Raw genomic sequence first — 24,046 nt, 5'->3', positions numbered from 1 at the left:
CTAGTCTTCCGGTTACTGGCATGCATGCGTGCACGATGATCAGTTGCCCAGCGCATATGCTCACACTGGAAAACAGAAGACAAGCGCTTCCAATTTCTGGCACTGCCACATGCACAAAGGCAAGCTGATGGTCACAGGTGCATGCATGACAAAAACCTGGAGGAGGAATGGACGATGCCACATGTGCCAGGCGACATGGCTTTGCGTGCCACTTTGGGCACACGTGACATAGGTTCACCATCATGGACATAAAACATATGTACTTATTAAGTGTTTTCTGAGATCCAGTACACTGTTGAAAGCTGCAGTTTCCATTTAGAGGTTCTCAAATGCCTTGGGACTTCGAAAATTCTTATAAACCCCTTTATTTCAATCTTCATGTGAATGTCCTAGTTTTAACAGAACGTTCATATCTGCTTCTGCTAGTCTATTGTTGCTTCATTGGTTTGATGATTTGTTAAACAGTACTGAATACTGTTTTATGATTCGATCACTTATTTGTAGTCTAAAGCATGTTGCAATTGACGTTGTTTTTATTTTTTAATAAAATAAAAAAATGAAAAACCTTAAGTCCATTATTCTGTGTATTCTGAGTCCAGATAGTTTATAAACAAGTGCCTGAAGAATCAGGCAGTGTACAAACTTTGGCAAAAAATATTTTGCATTTCACACAGATTTAAAGGAGAAACAGCAATGTGAAATTGACACACACATGCCTTTTAAGTCCCTGAAAAATACAAAATAACACTTCCAAAAAGCCTACAAACAATTGGTTGAATCTTGCAGCTTGAATAAATTAGGTTAATAAAGATCCTTTGTGGTTTAATGAAATGTTAAGTCTTGTTGCTCTGACTTGGTCCCTTTTAGATGTATTAAAGCTGAACTTTATGCTGGCCAGGAATTACGAGAGTAGAAATCAGGGCTCATCTAGAAAAAAAACAACTACTTGTGAGAAAAAAATATCTCTCAGGCTGTGGCCTCGGTTTGCTTCGTCCGGTAATGGAGAAGAGCAAAGAACCAAAAAAAATAGTATTTATTTTTTATTTGAACATTTACACAGAATCTATCCTCTAGAAACACTCCTTTGCCCCCTTCTGGATTTGGAAACATAAGAAAGCATTCATTACATCCAATTCAAGCAAGCTTTTGCAGAAGATTAGCAACCTGGCTTAGTTTTTAAAATAAGGATAAAATCCTCAGAAGATTCCTGAATTCTGTATTTCCCTGTGTCATGTTTGAATGGAATTAATGCAGAACATCCACCTGAAGTCATCTGGACTATGAAATGATCCAACTCAGGGACATGCTAGGCCAAACAGGGTATTCTCAGGGGGCAGGGAGAGACCCCAGCTAAGTACTCCTAATAGATCTCAAAGTCCAATTAATCTCATCTCTTTTTGTGGACAGAATAATCTGTCTTTCCCTGTTTCCCTGTGATGAGTATTTTAAGGGCACCCTTAGCTTTCTACAAAGAAGTCTCGTTCTGAATATTATGGCCTTGACTTTCCACAGTTGTCAGCTGGAACACTGCAAAAAAACAAAGAGCTCCTGGGAATCAGCTGAGGAAGTTACACTGCTCTACATTTATGGCAAAGAACAGCAGTGTTAGAGAGCAATTAAGCAAAGACTAACCTGCGATCGGAGTCCTTAGGAGATTTCCCTGTCCTCCATAAGAGAACGCAAGGGCAGCCTTGGGGGGCTGCTGGCTGTTAAGTGACCTTCGTATTTGCAGCTTGCTGGCAGAGGGAGAGAGGGCAATTTGGGTGGTTTATAAATAGGTGCCATGTGATCCCAAAGGCACTTGGCAACAGGCAGCACGGAGACTTTCAAAGCAATACAGAGTAGGACATCCTAGGAAGCTGTGCACAAGCGTGACAATTCCTAGTTTTGTTGTGGCGATCTTGGAAGGGAAAACCTGAGCCTGGTTAACAGACAGAATAACAGGATAACAAAGTTGGAATGGACCTTGGAGGTCTTCTAGTCCAACCCTCTGCCCAAACAGGAAACCCTATAACCATTTCAAACAAATGGTTGTCCATTCTCTTCTTAATTTGCCTTACATTATATTACAGGTTAGGCCTTAAGGTTCTCGTGTGTCCATCCCAAAGGTGCTTTTTTCAAAAGACAATTGGACATCTTTTCTTTGAAAACATTTCACTTCTCATCCAAGAGGCTTCTTCAGCTCTGAAAAACTGCACTGAAATGAACTGAAGAAACTTCTTGGATTGAGAAGCGAAATGTTTTCAAAGAAAAAAAACCCCAAGAAAATCTAGTTGCCTTTTGGAAAAAAGCACCTTTGGGACAAACCATGGCCTGGTTGATTGAGACTTTCCATAGACTCTCCTGTGCCTCTCACATCGTTCAATGATTCTAAAAGGGACCAGGGCTAGGGTGACTTCAGGCCACTTTGAACATTATTATTTTATGTATTTATTTTATTTATTTAGTTTGTCAAACTTGTGCAAGGTAACGGATATAAGTATAAACATGGACATGAACACAGGAAATGGGTATGAATAAATGTGAACAGTAGGACAGGGACAGTAGGCACGCTGGTGCGCCTATGCACACCCCCTTACACCCCCACTCTTAGGAATGGGATGAGGTCCACGCTAGATAGTTTAAAGTTAAAGCTATGGGGGTTAGAGGAAGTAACAACGGAGTCAGGTAGTGCTTTCCAGGCGTTGACTACTCTGTTGCTGAAGTCGTATTTTCTGCAATCGAGTTTGGAGCAGTTTACATTGAGTTTGTATCTATTGTTTGCCTGTGTGTTATTCTCGTCATCCTTGCTGCCAATTCTGAACATTTCATACAATCAGCATGATTTTATGCCTTGCAGCTACTCCTTGTCCTACAACAGGAGAAATATTCCCCAAACATGAGTAAAGATGATGCAAAATTTGCTGCTATTAAGCAGCAAGCTAACCCAGACCTTATAAGGCTTTCAAGATAAGTACCACAATGTTGAATCTTTCCCTTAAAACAAAATTCCTTTAATTGGCAGGATTCTTTATGTACCTTGAGTGATGGACAAGCAGAATGCTCGAGAATGAAACTGTACCAGACTTCCAAGTTATGGGAAGGTCCATGATAATGATCTCTAGTCTGGGGGATAAGAGCATGAAAATGACAGGATTTTAACTCCCCCAGTGGTAGATAAAGAGCAAAACTAAGTAGGTTTAATCGTACAGACCAGGGAAAGTATGGGAGGATTATTAGCTGGCTGTTAATCTTTGGAAATAGACATGAACAAGGCCTTGATCTTGTTCTAAAAGCTGTGTAAATTCTTTTTTTTTTAACCACAAGAAGATCATGTTAACCTACAGAAAAGCAAGCTGGGGATGAAGTCAGAAAGGCTCTTACTTTTTAATGTTTATTTTAACAAAATATGCAGAGATAGGAATTATCCAACACTCCTCTTTTTGAGTCAGTTTTGATTGCCCAGACAAGCAAGTCCCTGCAATTTTCTTGGCACAACAGGCTGTATCTTAACAGAACATACACCCTGAAGGAGTATTAGGAGTGACTTACCCCCCCGCAGTATTTGTTTCCAGAGAGTAAGTAATCTGTCTACATAGTTTGGTTGAAATTGCTCAAGGCATTCCAGAGTTATGCTGGAACATATATATACACAGAGATAGATAGATAGATGGATGGATGGATGGATGGATGGATGGATGGATGGATGGATGGATGGATAGATAGATAGATAGATGATAGATAGATAGATGGATAGATAGATAGATAGATAGATAGATAGATAGATAGATAGATGATAGCATTCAACTACTGTTATATTATGACTTATTTCTTAATACACAAATTTTTAGGATCCAGAGCAGTATAGATTTTTGGAACAAATACTGGTAAATGATAATTCTGAGAAGGCTGGAATATCAAAGAAGGAACTAATGTGATTTGTATGATATACATCTATAACTGCAAGCCTAAGGCATACCTGATCATCTAATGTTGGATTCAAAGCAAGCTCCCTAAAATGAAACATTATCGTGAATATGATCAGAAAACACAGTAGCCCTAAGAGTGACAAGCCAAATTTTTATGTGGTCCAAAAAGCATCATTTCCTCTATTAGCAATAAAATGCCTTGCTAAAAACCCCGGATGGAAAGCAGAAAAATATGCAATTATTGTATGGACAAGTGAAGATGCAGCATCTTTGATTCTTTGAGATTAGCATATGTTTCTTATTGAAAAATGTTGCATGCTGTTTTTCCCTCAGCGCACAAAAATAGTTAGTTAAGAAAATAAGCAAATAAATAACAGAGGGAAATCTTTGGCCACAGCAAAAAGTATGACATCATAGAAAACACCAGATATATTCCAAAGGATGATATTGATACATATTTAAGTTTGGCCTTGAGAAATAGGTGGGGCCAAAATAAAAAGATGGTTTCTTTACTTGCTTTGTCTTCTGATTGCTTATTATAAGTTACTGTCAGTTTCTGGATAAATACTTAGGTTGTCTGGTTAAAGAGCAAGGAACTCTTACCGAAATCAAAATCATAGAGCATCAAAAAAAAAAAACTGCAAACTCTTTGGCTAAATTCTCTCCACTCATTGGCTATCTAAGGTCACCAACCAAGGATGTAGAACAGGGGTGTCCAATCTGAGCAATTCTAAAACATGTGGGCTTCAACTCCATCATACTTGGCTGGGGAATTCTGGGAGCTGAAGTCCACAGGTCTTAAAGTTGCCAAGGTTGGACACCCTTGAGGTAGAGTAAATCTGGGACTGTCTTTTCTGTTTTTCAGTTCTACTTCATCATCATGGCTTTGCTTCACCTTACATAACCACCCTCCGCCAGAATTAGATCCACCATGGAGCGTTCAACAATGGTTCAATTGGGATAGATGTGAAAATGATGCTTGTTTGGACAATTCTTTGAACCTCTTCGACTATTTATGTTTGTCTTGGGCTGTGGTAGATACACACACTCCTGACCTCTTCCAGTGATTAAAGGGCAAGTAAAAAGGCAGAAAACATCAGCCAAATATCGCTGGATGTTGTTTAAGAGAATCTAGTCCAAGATTTAGATAATGTCAGGTAGATCAGCTGCAGAAGATTTCCCACTGGCCCCATGGACTTAATCTTGTTTATCTTAATGCTTCGATGTTTTGCAATAGGATTAGAAGCTCCTCAGCCCCCAGTGATTTATTTCCTTTCTTTCTTGGATTACTTCTTTTTGTTGCTTATTCCTGGCTACTAAGACAAGTGAAAAAGGAGACTCGTTTTCTAACATCAGCGGTGTTGATCTGCTGCTTAGGCAATGCTGACCTTATAGCCTTTGAAAGCATGGATATACCAAGCCTCCTCATCTGACTTGAGAATAATTTATATAATTAAGCATCATAAACTGTTAGAAATACACAGAGAGGCTGTCGGTGCTTTAGATGTTTTGAATGCTGTGGATATTCTTGCAATCTTTTGTTTTAGGGTGTTTTGTATTATGTGAGTTATAGCAACAAACCAAAGTTAACTAAGGCAGGGTTTAAACTGAGGGCAAATCTAGTCTTTGACTTGATCAAAGGTAAGGATAGAGTGATTTCTCTTCCAATCTCTTATCACAGCAGCAACAATAGAATATTAACATTGGGTTTTCCATGCATAATCTTTGTAGGTTTTTTGCTTATCTTTTTGACTAACTTTCTCCACTAAAAAAAATCCAATAAGAAAGAAAAGATGGAAAATATCCACAATACCTTTTGATCGACTGTATTATCACCCTATGATTAAAAACAATAAAACCCCCACTGTATTTTCCCTTAAAATGTCAGTTTAGAGATGATATTAATTCATCTTGGGAAGTAGGTAAATAAGGGAATTCCAGTTAATAAACTCACTAAGAGAACTGTTGCTGATAGCTTCCCCTGACAAACCTTCTAAATACCAGCCTCATAAAAGTCATAGTTACTTTATCTTTTACATTCCTAAAATTGTAGTGGCATCCGTAAACACGTGGTCTTCGGAAAAGGAGTCTAACGGAGAAGTGCCTTGCTCATCTGGTTCTGGTTTAGACAATTAGCAAAAAATAAGAGTACAGAACTGCAAACGGAGTCCATGAGCTAAGTCTTCTATCTGAACTATTAACCAGCCCCTGGGAAAGGAGGACTCTGGAGGATAACATAGGTGGGTTGGAAGAGATTCACGGACAATCTAAATCTAATGAAGTTATCAAAACTTTGGAGAGCAGAGAACTCCCTTTCACCATACTTTATCTTTCAAAAAGGAAGTTTCCCCGTGAGTTTTGCATGGCTTGGGCTTTCTGGAGAACAAAAACAAAGTACAAGAAAACAAAAGCCATGTTCATGGACAAGATAATTGCTTCCATATTTTATTGATGAGTAATACAAAGGCCCTATAAAACAATGGTCATATTCAGATGGTCAAGACCTTCATTGGCCTCAGTCTCAGAAATCTGGATGCAACCATCTGTCTCCCCCATTTGAAGAAGGATTAAAATAAGCAGGGTGGCTTCCAAGCCAACTACGACCTTATTTAAAGTCCTTATTTACAAGTCCTTATTTAACCTTCAAAGTAGTCTCTTATTTCTGCCTTATTTGGAAACCACTAGTCGTAATCCCCCTCAACTTTGATTAAAATCAGGAAAACAAACCTCTAAACTTCCATTGAACCTTGAAATGAACCAAGTCCATTCCCACCAACACCAACAGAGCAAGCCACTAATATAAAACATGAGAGCAAACCCAATTCCCTACTAGCACAGCACTGATGATGTTACCTAGTTTGGTAATGAAATGTCTGCAAGAAAACAACCAATCTGCAGAAACATACATACATACATACATACATACATACATACATAGCATAGCATATATGTATACATATACGTATACACAACACACATACACATACATACAAACATACATATAAACACATACATACACATACTCACCACACCTTTCTGCTAAGTAATTAACTATAGTAATTAAATTTAGATGAATTCAATGCAAGTTATTTTCATAGCCTATATAATGTTATGTACCTCTGCTGAAAGGCGTGGCCTCCATCTTTAATTCTACTGTTAAAAAGTGCTCTAAGCAATGTTTCTTTTACAGATCTAAACTTACTCCAATGAAGATCAAAGGGCCCACTGCAAGTTTATTTTGTGCCTCCATGATGGGCTGGATTCAAAGTCCAAGCCAAGCTTTTTATGGACCTAGCAAGTTAGAAAAGTACTTCTCATGTTTGTTCCAAAATCTAGAGGCTAACCAGCATCCAAGAACAGCTATAAAAGTAAGCCTCTTTTTTCTGTTATGACAGGAACCAGATTTCTTAATGAAAGCCAAATGTTTGTGTATCCCAGTAAAAGCTGATATTTAGAAAAACCTCTTGGTATCTAAATGACATTTGCCTGGTAGAATAATGACTAAGGCTGCGTTCTCGAAGCAAAGATGTCAGGATTTAATATTTTACCACATTACCTCTGCCTCATGTCTTTTTAAATAATTGGCCATGACTTGATGTCCTCTTCTTAGGAGTAAACAATGCTCGTTGTCAATTGTCTGTTGAGAGTTTTAAAAAGGAGGGAGGAATACATCAAGTTACTAATTTGATTTCTATTCCAAAGCCATCCAAAAAGTTAAGATGTCATTTATAATTGATCTTTGCAGCTCTTGTTTAGCTTTCTTATAAAACAAGTTTTGGAGTTTGGAGAAAAATCTACCATTGCTAGAATACTAAAGGGACACAATTCTTAGTTGGGGGAAGGAAAAAAGAAATATACAACTCCTAAGATTTCATCCATTTATAACTAATGTTTAATCTTTGGGGCGAAATTTCTTCGTTCTGACTTTGCCTGTCGCTTTGGGGGTGCGGTCACAAATATCCTCATGAGAGAAGTCTTTGCTTGATTCAAATGCAATCATTCATTTTCCTAAGAAAGGTGAAGGATATTTAGAAGAAAATGATGGATCTATTTCCCCAACTACATAGAAAGACATGGGATGCGGTGGCTCAGTGGCTAAGACACTGAGCTTGCCAATCAGAAAGGTCGGCAGTTCGAATCCCTAGCGTCGCGTAACGGAGTGAGCTCCGATTACTTATCCCAGCTTCTGCCAACCTAGCAGTTTGAAAGCATGTAAAAATGCATGTAGAAAAATAGGGACCACTTTTGATGGGAAAATAACAGTGCTCCGTGCACCTTCGGCATCTAGTCATGCCGGCCACATGACCACGGAGATGTCTTTGGACAGTGCTGGCTCTTCAGCTTTGAAATGGAGATGAGCACCGCCCCCTAGAGTCGGGAACGATTAGCACATATGTGCGAGGGGAACCTTTACCTTACATAGAAAGATATTCAACTGCAGGAGAGAACTTAAAACAGATTCTTGCTTGATACTTTTGCCCCAGTAGATGCTAGTAGGATAGCAAAAAAGCTTTTGCTATGTCTATAAATACATTATTTCCTTCCTTGGCACTGAAATAACAATGGGTTATGAAGGATTGGTTGGGTGCATGAACATTTGACTACCACAATTTTATATCCTAAAATATGACATTAATATGGATTACACTTATACCTGTTGCTGTATCAGTATCTGATGGTGGGCAACTTCCAAAAAAACTGCTATCCATGGCATCTGTAGATATGTAACAGGAGTAACTACTATTCATGGCAGCATCTAAAAATAAGAGAATAATGGAATTACAATTAGAACCCAATGCATTTGGCCAGTATGAAGTTCTCCACTTCTGCTAGAAATTAGGTGTATATTTGATCATCTAGAATTTAGCTAGTAATTGAGATAGTTATACAAAATTTAATTTCATTACAATTAAATAATTTAACTAGTAATTGAGGTATATATAAATTTTAATTTAATTACAATTAAAAAATTAAAATTGAAATTAAATTTTATATAGCTACCTCAATTACTAGTTAAACTTTAGATCAGAGGTATCAAACTCAATTTCATTGAGGACCGCACCAGGGTTGTGTTTGATCTTGGGGGGCCGGGGTGGGTGTGGCCAGCTCAATGTCACTCATGTTGGGGGTGCCTGTGGCGGCCCAAATGCTCTGCCAGTGAAAACAGACTCCAAATCTCCATTTTTGGCTGCAACGGCCTTCTGCAACCCCCTGCTAGTGAAAATGAAGCTTGTGGGGGTTGCGTGTGGCCCTACCCAGCTCTGTTTTCACTGGCGGAGGCACTGCAGGCCAGTCCTTAGCTACTTCCAGGACATCCCCATAGGCCAGATCTAAGTACTCTGCAGGCCGGATCCAGCTTCCGGGCCTTGAGTTTGACACCCCTGATCTAAATGATCAAATATACACCTAATTTCTATCAGAAGTGGAGAAATTCATACTGGCCAAATGCTTTGGGTTCTACTGTAAAATCTATTACAGTTGGCTGTGTTGTCTGGTGTTTAAAAGACGTTGTAATCCACAAATCCGTAAAAACCATCAGATTGCCACTTCTCAATCTCCTCCAAGCTTAAAAGATACACCAGCTCTCCAGGTAAGCCAGGTTAAGAATCAGACAGCACAGCAATTAATGGAACTATATTTGATTGCTGAAATGTATAAATAATGGAGTTTTGAAATCCTACCTGAATCTCCATCTCTCTCTTTTTTTTTACAAAGTTCTAGAATCATGGTGGGGTTATTTTAAGTTTCTTCCTTAAGCTTATTGATTTCCAAGGGTTGGGATGTTGCTTAGGATTTCTTGTATCTATTAGTGATTCCTGCATTCATTTACTCTCTTTGCATTCCTGGGCAAGATGGCACTGAGCATTTTAAAAAGCAGTTTTTGAAAAGGTAAGCAATGTCATGTTTTTCAGCACCTTGGATAGAGCATGAAGAACAAGGCAACTTGTCCAACTAGGGTTAGGCTGAAATGAAATCTACTTTATAGGGCTAAGGCCTAAGACCCAGATTCTACCTCTTTGCTAAGAAGTGGACGGTCAAGCTTAGCACGAAATCACTTCATGTTTTTTTTAATTTTGACATGTTAAGCACATCGGAGTCTGGCTCCTCAGTGACACCTGGCCTGTTGCCATTGATCCAACTCTCAGAAGACAGATAATCAGCACTGATGATGTTACCTACTTTGGGTAATGAAACATCTGCAAGAAAACCATCAAGCTCAGAGACTACCAAGGATCTCTCATTTCAACCCTGAACTACGAATATTCTCCTCAGAAGACTGCTGCTTGTTTGGTTTAAGAGCTGTAACATCCGAACTCACAAGGCCTCATTTTTCTACTACTGTCTTGTTCCAGGTTGACCCAATACACAGAATTTGGTTACAACTGATTTATTGATAAGTAATATTCCAAGTAATTACAGAGGAGGAGAAAACCAGCCAATGGAGATCTATATACGCTCCAGAAACTATACGGAAGAGTGAAATTTTGCCCGCAAGGTGGATGTGACCCAGATAGTGAAGAGTTCAATCTAGAGTAAAGTAATAAAAGACAGACAAGTGTAGCACAGGATCAGGGAAAGTGGCAAAGAAGCAAAGGCCAAAAAATTCTGTAAACCCAGTTGAACTGAAAAACCAAGAGTCAAGGAGCAAGAGGAAAAATCGAAATCACAGAAACATAGATCCAATCTGGCACAATTGTTTTCAATGGAGTTTACACTCTGAGAGCTATTCTTAAACGAGCCAACTGGTATGGCTCAATAAAGGGCACTGGGGGCTTTCCTTTGTGACTAACTAAACAGGCTAATCAGTAGCCTTTTAGTCAGTGAAGATTTTAGTCTTATCTCCCTCCCTGGTTCAGGCTCAATCCTCTAAGCATCACACTACGCCATCACTCACTATATCAGAGGTGGTATTCAGCTGGTTCTGACCGGTTCTGAAGAACCAGGAGTGGGAATTTTGAGTAGTTCGGACAACCGGCAAATACCACCTCTGACTGGCCCTGCCCCAGATCTACTCACTGCCTCCTGAGTCCCAGCTGATCGGAGTCCCAGCTAATTGGCTGGGTCTTCTTTTGTTGCCCTGCACAGGAAAATGGAGATGGAAAGCAGGTTAGGGGGATGGGGAGGGAATGGGGATTTTACAGTATCCTTCCCCCCAGGAGTTGGGAGGGAATGGGGATTTTATAGTATCCTTCCTCCAGGAGGGAATGGGGATTCTGCAGTATCATTCTCCTGCCATGCCCACCAAGCCATGCCCACCAAGCAACACCCACAGAACCAGTAGTAAAAAAAAATTGAATCCCACCCCTGCACTCTATGGAGTGTTTCAATCATATGAGCTGATTATTCTCCCTTGGACACATTCTATACAAAGACCTAGCTCTCTGAAGAAGGCTCTAACGCTGGGAAAGGTGGAAGGAAAGGGAAGGAGGATTTTTTTAAAGGAAGTTTCTGCCAATTTTGAGGAGAGGAAAAATGTGCTTATTTCAGTGGGAATTTCCAAGTTTCCAGACTATTACAGGCAGGCATCACTATTTCAATGTTTGTTTTTACGACTTTAAAAAGAAAACTAGGACTTGTAAATAATGGAAAGTGTCTAAGAAGTTCTAAGAACTAACGGAAAGTGTCAATTCCAAAGGGTGTGTCAATCAAATGCTTGCCAAATGTCTTATGCCCCTCTATGTTTCCGTTCATAAATAAAATAATAGAACACACAAATTGTTTGGAAAGCGAAATGCAAACTGTCTCCATTCTTGCTGGAAGAATTTAATAAATTTAGAGTTGTGATGGACAGAGGAACTAATCAGAATATGGAATGTGAAGCAAATTCAGTAGTCCCTAAATACAGAAGTAGCCGATGTTTTATGTTCAGGAACAAAATGATCTTTTCTCACATTCAGGAGCTTTAAGGGTAGTCAGATTCCTGGAGCCAGAGGGCAGAAATGATTGCTTGACATGGGCTTTGAAATTAGCTACTGATCTCTGATCTAATGTCTCAACAAAGATTTTCAAAAATTGAAGGAGAAATTCACATATTACATTGAAATATTAAATTAATCAACTACTAAAAAGCTACATGAACTTTTTTTAAAAAAATGTTACTATGTAGGTAATGCACATCTTAAAACTACACCATTAGATTAGAAATAAAAAAGGCAGAAATTTCAAATAATTAAGAAGACTATACCAAACTGAAATGCAGAAGTTGATTCATAACTGTAAATGTCCCCTTCAAAATTATCGTTTAGTTTTCCCTAACAACATCCATATCTTCAATAATGATAAATGTCTCTTAAGACTTTGGCTTAAATCCCTGAAGATAGAAAAAAATCTCATACCTCATCACATCCTGTGTCAGCCTCATACGTTCTAATTTTAATAAGAACATTAATAAATTCACTGCATAAAGTATTGGTTCATCATAAAGCTACCCTTGGAAATCCACTTCCAGTAAAACTAGGATGAATCATATACCTTGGACTATAAAATGGTAGCCAAATATTTAAACTTCTAGGAAATGACTAATACATTGTAAGACTCCACTTCTTCCTGCTGTTTGAATTTGATGGAAAAGGCCATGGCTTAACCTACAGAGCTGAAAAAAGGAGGAAACAGCTTGCTAATTTGACCTGGTCAACTTGCATGTTGACAGCGTTGTTAGCTGCCCAAGATAATAGGCAAATATAAATGCAGATGCTGGTTACAAAAATCTCTTCACTTAGAAGAAAGAAATACTTTTTTTGAAAGACTGGTTAGGAGCCAAGGAACCAGAAAAAAGAGAGATTGTTCCCTTCAAAGTTTTCCAGTCTAGATTCTCTCTTCCCTTTCGGCCAATGCTGAGTTGAGATAGTGCCTAAGAACTGTCATCTTTCATTTCATTATCCTAACCCTCTCACCTCCAGGAACAGCATCTGGTTCCCGCTATATAATGTCAAGGAAAGACACTTTACATATGCTTTCTGTCACTCATCTGTCTCAATATTCAAAAAAAGTTGAAAGGTTAGGAGTCTAGTCATTGAGCTTGTGACTCAAGGCAAATACTTGAGTCTTCACACTTTGCGAAGAGGCAACATCTGCTTGCTCTCCACTTTGAGACCTGTGCAATCATCACATGGAAAGAGATTGATTACCTGCGACCAAGTCGTTGTTGCATCTGTCCACCATGATCTGTCCCTAACCTATTCCTTCAGCTTTTCCACCTGGCTGCTGGTCTTCCTCTTCTTTTCTCTTTCCTTCTACCTTGCCCAACAGTTGAGTCTTCTCCAGAAGGTAAGGACTTTTCATAAGGTGTCCAAAGAAGGATAATTTGCAAAAATTTACACAAATTGTTGTGCCTGCAGTGACTTGCTTGATGATCCATTGCTTTGTTTTCTTGGCTGTCCACTGATGAGTTTTCTCCATATGTGGAAAGCGCCTACCTAAAAAGAGATGACTACCTGTTGGACTTCTTAATGATTTAGAGCACTAACATTAAAACCTTCCAACCAACTTCCAATTTTCCTTACTTTCTTCCTTTCCTTTCCTTCCTTCCTTCCGAGACCGAAGTCAAAAATAATTACAGAATTTTCCAGAATATCTCTGCATGAATTTTGGCTTGCTCCCTTGCTGTCAAAATCATATCTAAATTTGGGGTTAACAGATCATTTTACTCTACTCAAAATTTATGCCAGTTAATTAAAATTTTCTGTAACAGGGTCTTTTATTATAAAGTCATGAATTCCTATAAATTCTTAGTATTTATTTATTAAATACTGGAAGCTAATGTTCTGACGGCTGTAATTCAAATATGAGGTGTCTTATAAATCGCAAACAGCATGATATTTTGCATTATTACCAAAATGTATTTTGGTTAATTTAATATATATAAATAATATGAATTTCCTTTTTTTTTAAGTAGCAAATTTGTCCTCTACTATGAAAATTGCAAACACATTGGATTTTTGACCTTGCTGGTAGTAGGAACACGAATGGTTTATAATACTCCATCAATTGTGCTATTTTCAGCCATAAATGAGAATTTATAGAAAAATAAAAATTATTTAACAAATAAGGGGAAATTGGAGCAAGCCAAAATTTAATGGCCTCAAGAAACACTGTACCATGGATTTAGTTGAGTAGTAAAATATGAGGTGCCTTAGGTAACTGTGCTGTTTTCATACGTAAATATACTTCAATTAATTTTATTGGGGCACATGAAAAAATTCAAGGTCCCTACATTTTAACTGCAAACTTCAAATGGCTGCTTCTAGCTTTAATTTTGTTTTGTTTTTTAAAACAAAAATCTTCTGGAAAAAATTAACTGAAAGTCAAGACAGCTCTGTTGCACAGACAAAAACAATGGTTGTGTTTGTAACCAATATTACCAAACCATCGTAGTGTATACTAAATGTCAAAAGCATATTTTGGGTAAGGAACTGAGGAATGGCTTATGTTAAAATTGTATACTTACAAAGAATATGATTTTTCTTTTCTTTTTTAGCAAATAAGAATCTTACCTTGAAAATTCATACTAGGGGAAGGAGGAAAGGAAAGGGTTTTAGTGATACTTCAAAATAAATGATTTTCTATGAAATAAGTACAATTTCAGTTTTATATAAAATCTGACCAAAAACCTAGCAGGAATCAAGGCCACAGATCCTTCATTTTAAAAAAATGCACTGATACAAATGGTTTGCTGCTAAAAATGTTAGATATTGGCATGATGAACAAAAACTTTTTAAACAGAATAGTATCTACTCTGTCATATTAAAACCATGTCTCTCCACTCAGGTTTTGGACTCTAAAATAAAACAAAAACAGTAAAAACCTGAGCATTATTAGAAGGCAAAACTTCAGAGAGAAAAAATTCTACCAGACTGGAAAACATGATTGAGCTTTCTATGGCTCCAGTCCAGTGGTGGGTTCCGGATCCCGTCGCAACCGGTATCGTTGCAACGGGGCCCAGCGTCCTCCACATGAACACGCATGGTGCGCATGCACACATGCGTGGTGCACGCATGCATCGTACCTGCCAGTGACGCCTCCGCAAGCCTCAGCGGAGCATCGCACAAGTGCTGTAGGCATTATGCTTGTGCGCAGAAGTGCCGAAGGCTTTAAAAGACAGGTAAGGAGCTCAGGCGGGGGGGTTGGGTCCTCCAGAGCACCGTACCAGAATGGCACCCAGTGCTTCAGGCAAGCTCCGGTACGCCCGTACCGGGGCGTACCGCCTGCAACCCACTACTACTCCAGTCATACTTTTCATGGCAGACCCCCCCCCCCCACAATCTCCAAGGCCTTGCAAGAACATGTAGGTGTACTACCCTTGTTTTATATTAAAGATTGGCAAGTTTGGGGCAATGAAGATCATATGCAGCATTTTCAGCGAGAGTAAGAATTAAAGTAGATGACTAGGGTTGAGAAATCAGTGGCAAAAGATCCTTTATGTTGGCATTTTTGGAAAAGGGTGTCAGGGTTCCAAGTAATAAATCCATTCCAAGCAACACTACAAGGCAATTAGATTCCTCAAAGAAGAGCTTTATTGGAAATACCACATTGGAACAAATCTGGTGAAAACCGACTCTGGAAAGTCCCGTGGTTTTTCACCTAATTAAAAGTCAAAGTTTTTTTCTCAACCCCAAACTATTAGTCACATGGGCCAATCCAGGCACTGTCTGATGGTCCAGTGACATCACTCCTCCTTCCTCCAACCAGGTGTGAGAACGTCCTTGGTTCCCAAGAGAAAGCATTTTGACTACATAAGCCCAGCTTTCTCTAATTCCTCCCCTCCTCCCTATCCCTCAGCTCCAGTATAGCAGCACTGAAGCTCCAAAATGGCTTCGGTCAGGCGAACTTCAGGGTTGACAAAGGGTCTTTTATGTATGAAGCCTACTGTAGGGGTTCCTGCAGACTTCATAAATAATACAATAAATATTATATGAAATGTTTACTATAAAAATGAATAATTTTCCATAATTTCCAGCCTTATTTCAAGGCCACCGAGCACTCTTGCTGCTTGACTTCTGGCCGGTCTATTTATGGCAATTTACAAACGTGAATCACCAGTATTTTGAACTGGGCCAAGGTCATGGCGATAGGGCGCAGCATTCTTGCGGCATGCTCTTGCGCAATTGTTCCTGCCCTTTACGACTGTCAAAAAGATGAAGCACAGTCAGATTAACCAAAGCGGGGAACATATTGAGCTCAGCTCGGGGGTGGGGGGGGGGGAGAAGATGCTTCCCATTGTCAGAATAAACACAGCAGTAGTTGGTTTACACTGAAGAGTCCCTGCCTGGCTTCGTATGAAAGTGTTCGCTTCAAGGACTATTATTCTTTGTTTTTACAGTGTACACAACCAGCCATCAATTTGAAAGCAAGATTTTTCAGCTGGGCATTTTTTTTTCTTCCTAAAAGTTTATATCATTTGTGTTAGATGCTTGCTCTAACTACGGTGGTTTCCACCAAGGTCCTCTGTTCCGGCGGGAACAGAGGTTGAATCCTATTGGTCGAAGGGTCTGACAGCTCCCTATAAAAGGACTGCTGTCAGACTCAACCTTCGCTGGATTGTTCTCACTTGTTGTACATAATAAAGAGCTGTTGTTACCGTTAAGCCTGCGCGTGCTATCCATTACCCAATCTAACCATTTGGATTAGTGTCCAAACTGGGTTCCCCTCCACTTTTAACAGGGAAGGTTTTCCTTTATTGATGGTACGGGGTTTTCGCATTTATTTATTTGTTTGTTTGTTTGTTTGTAGCATCCTTCTAGCAGGCTTCTATGATAACACAAATTTGATGGCAAATGGAAAGCTTCAAACATATTGCCCAACAAAGCCACACTTATTTTTATTCCATAACCCTCAGTGACAACTAGCAAGTAAGCAAGGATGGCTTGTCCAAAGGAAAATCCTCAAAGCTTGCAGGAATAGACTCAGATCTGTCTGTGGCAAAGCACAGTTGATGAATTCACCTTTTCTGTCCAATTAAATTGTATAATATGATTTGTTATATTTGCATTGCATTATATTTTCTGCACCACAAAATATACCGATGTAAATAAACAACATTATATGTAGACAGTATTAGAGTGTGAGTGTGTGTGTGTGTGTGTGTGTGTTTGTGTGTGTTTCAACCTTGGCACTGCAAAATATGTGGATTTTAACTCTCAGAATTCCCTTGCTTCCTTCTGCCACAAGGATCTCTGAAATAAAATAAACAAATTCAGATGATCTAAAAGAAAATTAAAAACCTACATTCATCCACAGAATTGCAAAATAATCAGTTAACAGTGATTTAATGACAATGCTAGCTACTCACCTTAATAACTGCAGCATTGCGCTACATGTTTGATTTTCTTTTAAAATTAATTTTAAAATATTTGATTTTTAAGTTAGTAGCGGGACAGCCCCTTACTACAACCCTTGGTACAATTGCCTTTGATCATAATTTGGTCCAGCCAGTTTGTTACAGTAGTTAAGGCACCAAGCTACAAAATGGGAGACTGTGAGTTCAAGTCTTAGCTCAGTCATAAAAGCCAGCTGGGTTACTTTGAACCAATCCCCCTCTCTCAGCCCAACTTATCTCATAGGATTGTTGTGGGGAAAACAGGAGGAGAAAGTTGTGTTGGATATATTAGGAAGGAGAAGTATTAGTTATGTTGCCTGCTTTGGGTTACTTTCAGTCAAAAGGGATAAATGTGGGATAGTAATAAACAAATAAACTTCCCTGTAAGAGATCCACACGGCATCTTTTATGCCCAGATTAAATCAGTGAGGATTTTTTTAAAAACCCAAAACAACATAGTTCATTATAGGATTTTCTTTTCTTCACCCAAAACTATATTGTCAGGAATGAGGTTAGGTTAAATACAGAGAACAGCACTAATGTTGTATGGATACAATCAGAATTCTCTTCTTCTAACTTCCACATATGTGTACCTCACTATATAGTACAAAATCAGAAGGATTTTGTTTTAAGACCTGAGCATCAACAAGAAGACCATACCCTTCAAATCTACTCAAGTGATTCACCAAATAAACATAAAAAGATATCCTTTTATGGCTGAAAAATTGTCCCAGAGAAAAGGTCAGGCGATTTAGAATGCAATTGAGCCAATAAACATATAAAAATGAGTAATTTCCTCAGTATCAAAGTTTAGTCACAGTACTATAAAATGTCCTTTAAAACACACTCACGTGACATGATCCGCAAGGACGGTTAATTCAAGATTAAAACAGAGTTTAATTTAACTCCACCCCAGGACAAATCAAATGTATTAGAAATTAAAATAATACATGCCAAGAGATCTTCAGCTTCTGGTGAGAAGGAATTATCTTGGTTGGTGTTCTCCAAACTTAACAACTTGAAGATGTCTGGACTTCAACTCCCAGAATTCCCCAGAAAGAATAGCGATACCTGCATCTTGGGGAAGAGATAAGAAGGCATGCTTCTGGATCCAATAAAAGCCTATACAAAGATGTGTTGAAACAAATGTATGACTAGGTGAAATTTCACAAAGGAGCACCAGCACTGAAGACAGGAAAGAAAGAAAGCTATTCACTGCATCCAATTGCTGGAAAAACACTTCGATTTTTTTTCGTGAAGGGCTTTTCGTTGAGCAAGTCACTTCTGCAGGAAGAACAGAGATATTTTTTCCAATCCTCTCAACCCATATTTTCATATTGAGTTTTTCAGAGCATCTTCAACATCAGGCAGCCATTTCAAACACATTAGACAATGTCCTTATTTATTTGGGGGGGGGGGTTGCCTTTTTTTTACAAGTAATTCAAGGCAGCGAATATATCCACACGCTTTTCTCCTCCTCCTATTTTCCACGCAATAAACAATCCTGTGAGGTGAGTTGGGCTGAGAGACAATGACTGGCCCTAAGTCATCCAACTGGCTTTCATAGCTAAGGTAGGATTTGAACTCACGGTTTCTTTCTAGTCTCCATTTACCTTATTCTATTTCTTTCATAACCCTCTATATGTTTCAAATGACCAAGTTTCAATTAACATCAGGGCTTTTTTGAAGGAATTCATTATATTTCTTTTTGCTAAAATCCTCAAATAAGAGCATCCAAAAGCACCAGAAAACTTCATTAACAATCAGAAAACAGAATTCTCTGTATGTCATACTACATTATTCCACCATTTCACGCTCTCTTAATAATGCATTAGAATTATAACTCCCCTAAGTTTTATGCCTAAAGGAATTATGGAAGCTATCAAGTCTACATACCAAGAACATCAAACTGGAGGTCTGCCATTCAGTGAGGGGATGTAATGTGGAAATCTGTACATTTATAGGTTAAAATTTGGATTTCTGGTGGGAACCCTACAGTACACTCCCACAGTTTTCCCAAAAGCTTTCTAAAATATTAAGATAGACTCCTTCCGTGCTAGCCAAGGATTCTCATTTATAATTATTCACTTATTCCAAGGTCTTTGCCTTTGATTTCTCAGCTTTAATCTACATCGGATTAACAACTGGCTTTTCATCACAAACTGAAGATTTTTGCAGCTTTTGAAGTTGAAAAGTCTGCATCTCTATGAACTGAAACAGTACAATTGTACATTATGAGATCATGTCGCAAAACAGATACACATCAAGTGCAAGCCAAAATGTGTTGCATCCAAGTTAATCACTACAGTATGGGATGTTCCTTTTCTTGAACCTGCCACAGCACCGGGAAAATGCTATATGATCCAGATAAATCAAATAGTCCTTAGAAAGAATCGAAGACTCCTGCTGGATCACATGAGAAACTTATCTAGGGGGCTTAGAACTCCTACAATGGACAATGAGATGATCCTGGCAAATTTACAAGCTCTTAGTTTTTTCCCTACTTGCATTGCCTTAGAATTGATATTCATAGCAGATTCTTTCCGATAGTAGAGCTGACAAACAGCAATTATAATTTATAGGCAATGATCATTTTGTCCTCTACTGATCCTACATGATGTAAAGCAGGTGTGATCCCCAAATCAGTGTTCTTTAGTCCGCAATATTACAGTCCATTTTTAATTTAAGGATTGACCTTGCAATCATAAAGATATGTGCCGCGGTGGCACAATGGTTAGAGTGCAGTACTGCAGGCTACTTCTGATGACTGCCAGCTGCCTGCAATTTGGCAGTTCAAATCTCATCAGGCTCAAGGTTGACTCAGCCTTCCATCCTTCGGAGGTGGGTAAAATGAGATTGTTGGGGGCAATATGCTGACTCTATAAACCACTTAGAGAGGGCTATAAAGTGGTATATAAGTTTAAATGCTATTGCTATATGTATTATGGTCTTCCTCCTCTTGGCATCTTTCAAGATGATTTGGAAGTCCCAGAATTTCAAACCAAGCACTCCCCAGATTGTGAGGTTTTCTTCTCAGAATTCACAGTCATTTCCCATAGTTACTAGCTGTAGTGGTCTTGGTCTGAAGAGTCCTAAGTTGGGGAAGAATAAGAGAATCTTAGGTAATTGCCTTCTTGTTGGGTTCTTCTAATTTGGTGAGATTCTCCTGGGAGCCATCACAAGTGTTCAGTGAGATGCATGCAAAGCTGGGTCTGGAAGAGTTACCATTTAGTTTTTAGGTTTGCTTGACCATAGTACGCCTTGGGAGCATTCGGGGACACTGAGATAGGAGTCATCCATTTATTTCTCGCAATGTTCCACAGCAGCATTCCTTCAGAAGAATTCAGGGGAATTAATCCTTTAGGAATGATACACTTTCACTGAGCTTCTCCAGCGTAACAATTTGAGAATCACAAAGTAAGAAGATGAATCCATGATATCTTTCCTTTCCCCCCCCCCCTTACAAATAAACAAAAGTTGGAAGTCGATACTTTCCGTTTTTCTACAAGTCACCCTCCTTTCCTACAAGTCCAGGAAAACTAATCAGTGATGTACTCACTGCAAAGTCTTGGCATGTACACTGTGAGACAAAAAAGATCAAGTGTTTGTTATTGTTTTGCCTTTTAACATTTTGCCCAAAAAGGCTTTGCAAATTGCATTACAAGAGACAACCGCTTCCATTAGCTCCAGAAATATACAAGCAGGCTTTTGTTTGAGGGCTTTGCCCTTTCAGCATGAAAAACAATGTATTACTCATATTGGAACTGAAATGAGGAAAAACCTACCTAAAGCAGAAGTGAAGAGTCTAATCTATTTTTGCCCTACAGAGGTTCGGCCAACGTGTCCCATTAGAAACTCCTAGGTAGCCACGTTGGAGGTAGAACATCAACACAAGGGCAGGAGCAGGAAGGAAGGAAGCTCGGGATAGACATTAGAAGGAACCTCTTTGACTCGATGAGTGGTCAGTCAACATAAACAGGCAATCACACAGCATGGTGAGTTTTCCTTCTGGGAAGTCTTTAAACAGAGGATGGAAAGTGGTCTAACAACGCATGATAGATCACCTTCCACCCTCTGTTTAAAGACCTCTGCTTAAACATCTCTATTTAAAGACCTCACCAACTTTTAGGACTTCAACTCCCAGAATTTCCAAGACATCACAGATCTTAACGTTGCTGAAGTTGAAAAAACACTGCTCTAGTGGGTTCTATATTGACCAGCAGGTTGACGTAGATGACAGCTAAGGCCCACTTCTACCTATGAGCCATGATTTAGGCTGAGAACTCCAAAAGTTCAAATCTTAAGACCTAAATCCAAGAAAGGAATTAATACAGGACATCAGAGAGAAAAATGAAAATCAGTGAGCAGTTTGGAGAGGTATTTTAATGGATAGGGGCCCCTTGCATTTATGATCTCCATTATTTTTATTCCAAGGAAAAATGAATGGGAAAATCCCATGGGGATGGAAATCCATTTTGGGTTAGGCTTCCAAGAAAGAAAATTTATAATCCCTATTACTTTCATGTAAATGTAAGAGCCTCCACCCCACCCCCCATGCATAAATAGCCACGGGAAATTGCTCAAGGTGGTTTCATTTTTTTCTATACAATTTCATGGAAGCCTAACCCTAAACAGATTTCCATCCCAATGAGATTTTGCAATGCGTTTTTCCATGAAATGATTATAGGTTTTAAAAATTAAATCATCTACACACAAAACCCCTTCTCCCAGCTCCCCCGAATAGGATATTCTTTATTTTAAATAATTAGCTATAAATAATCACAGTGTTTCCATCATATTCAGGGGGATCTCTGTCTGATATAAGTCAAAAAGCCAGTTGGATCTGGTGCTTAAGACAACAGGCTAGATCAGGGGTGTCCAAACTTGGGAACTTTAAGATTTGTGGACTTCAACTCCCAGAATTCTGGCTGGCTGGGGAATTCTGGGAGTTGAAGTCCACAAGTTCCCAAGTTTGGACACCCCTGGGCTAGATAATGGGAGACTGTGAGTCCTAGTCTCACTTTATCCATGGAAGCCAGTTGGTTGACCTTGAGCCAATCTCTCTCTCTCTCTCTCTCTCTCTCTCTCTCTCTCTCTCTCTCTCTCTCTCTCTCTCTCTCTCTCTCTCTCTCCCTCCCTCCCTCCCTCCCTCCCTCTCTCTCTCTCTCTATCTATCTCTCTCTCAGTCCAACTCATCTGACAGGGTAGTTGTGGGGAAAATAGGAGGATGAAAGTATGTTGGATATGTTTGCTGCTTTGAGCCATTTGTAAAAATAGTAAAAATGAGTTACAAACAAATAAATAAATAAGACCAACTTTCTTTGAGATATTAAGGTCTCTCTCTGTCTCATTGCAGCCTATCTTGGAAATTATTTCAAAAAATCCACAGTGAAGTATTTCTTTATATTGGATTTCCCCCCTCCCTCTAGCTTGGGTAGAGGATTGATAGAGGCAATGTGGACTTGATAGACAGAAATATGGACATTGAAGAAGTAATAAACAGCTTTTGATATATACAGAATTTATTGAAAGAGCCAACTATTCAATTCAACTGGACATCATATTATCAAATCACCAAAATCTTTCTTTGTCTAGTTAAGGGGTGATTCTAAGTATCACTCAGGGCAAACAACTCAAACTGACATCTTTTCATTATATCGTGTTTGCATATAGAAGAAGAGCAGACAGAGAGCTGGGGGAGGAGTTAAGCACATCATCAGCTTAGAGTCACTACATTGCCATAAAAGATGCAAGTTCAACTCCACTTGAATTCCACTGACCCTTCTCTGGCCTCAGTTTAGTACTGGTATGATACTAGTACTACATACGGTCCTGATCCTTTGTGCCTGACATTGCAGTTTGCAGACAGCCTCAGAAAGGATTTGTACATTATGCTAAACCCTGATATGAGCCACCACCATCGTTTGTTCTCATATCACAAAGGAAGCCATAAACCATGAAGTAAAACTGCAGCGGCTCAGGGCCCCACAAAATCGACCCAAATGCATTATGGCTTTCTGACTTTTGTAAATGCTTAGCAACTGGAGGTCTACTTAGTTTTGCCTCCCTGGTTAGAAAATGCATTATTTTTAAGGGCAGAGAATGCAGAATTCAACACAGCATTAAGTCCATGGGATACAAACACATGAATCTTATTAAGCACATCTTGTATACTAAAGTAGAGCAAAAACAAATTCAGAGCAGCCAATTGAAATCAGTATATTTGGGCTGGAAACAAGCATAGAGACTCCCATTGCTGAATATCCCCAAGAGAAGTAGAAGATGACACATCTCTGCACAAGTAATCCGTGTGTCCCTGGTTTGGATCATGCCTTTTAAATTTGCACGCCCATCTGTCTTTAATCTGTGTGTCCTCGGGGTTGAAAGCTTGACCAAGCACAAATTGCAGAAGCCACACTTCATCAAACAACATTGAAATTCCAAAATTGTGGGTTGGTTAACACGTAAGGCCTAACTAATTGACTGGGCTTTGTAAACAGGAACCTGGATTCAACTTTACAAAAACAGTTATTGAGTGTGTATCCTTTTTCCTTTATTGCTAAAAAAAATTCTCCCTGCTCTGAATTAGCTGATGCTTTTCTCTACTTCTTGTATGTTTTACTTATACACTGGCCATAGGTGTCACAGTTTATTTATTTATTTGCTTTATTAGTTCAGTTTGAGCACCAATCAACTAATGGACTCTAGAAGCCACAATGCATATTAACTCAATAAAACAAATAGGACACAGTAATAAATAACAAACGACTAATGTGTAATGTCAGAACCAAGGAATAAAGTGCCAGTATCAGTGCACAATCAT

At 38.9% G+C, this 24,046-nt stretch overlaps 1 protein-coding gene across 1 annotated transcript in view; it reads right to left on the bottom strand.

The window, feature by feature from the left end:
- LOC309398057 (NAD(P) transhydrogenase, mitochondrial-like) overlaps positions 1–1,761 on the bottom strand; it is a 49,938-nt gene extending 48,177 nt beyond the window's left edge. The window contains exon 1 of the mRNA XM_081964562.1: positions 1,633–1,761. The gene's annotated coding sequence lies outside the window, so the exon portion shown is untranslated. The remainder of the gene's footprint in view (positions 1–1,632) is intronic.
- Between the last annotated feature and the right edge of the window lie 22,285 nt (positions 1,762–24,046).

The sequence above is a fragment of the Natrix helvetica genome (assembly GCF_964273705.1).
Source record: "Natrix helvetica genome assembly, chromosome: 12".
NCBI classification, from domain to species: domain Eukaryota; kingdom Metazoa; phylum Chordata; class Lepidosauria; order Squamata; family Natricidae; genus Natrix; species Natrix helvetica.
The sequence above is the reverse complement of the archived record's forward strand: the minus strand, read 5'-3'. Positions and strand labels throughout refer to the sequence as shown.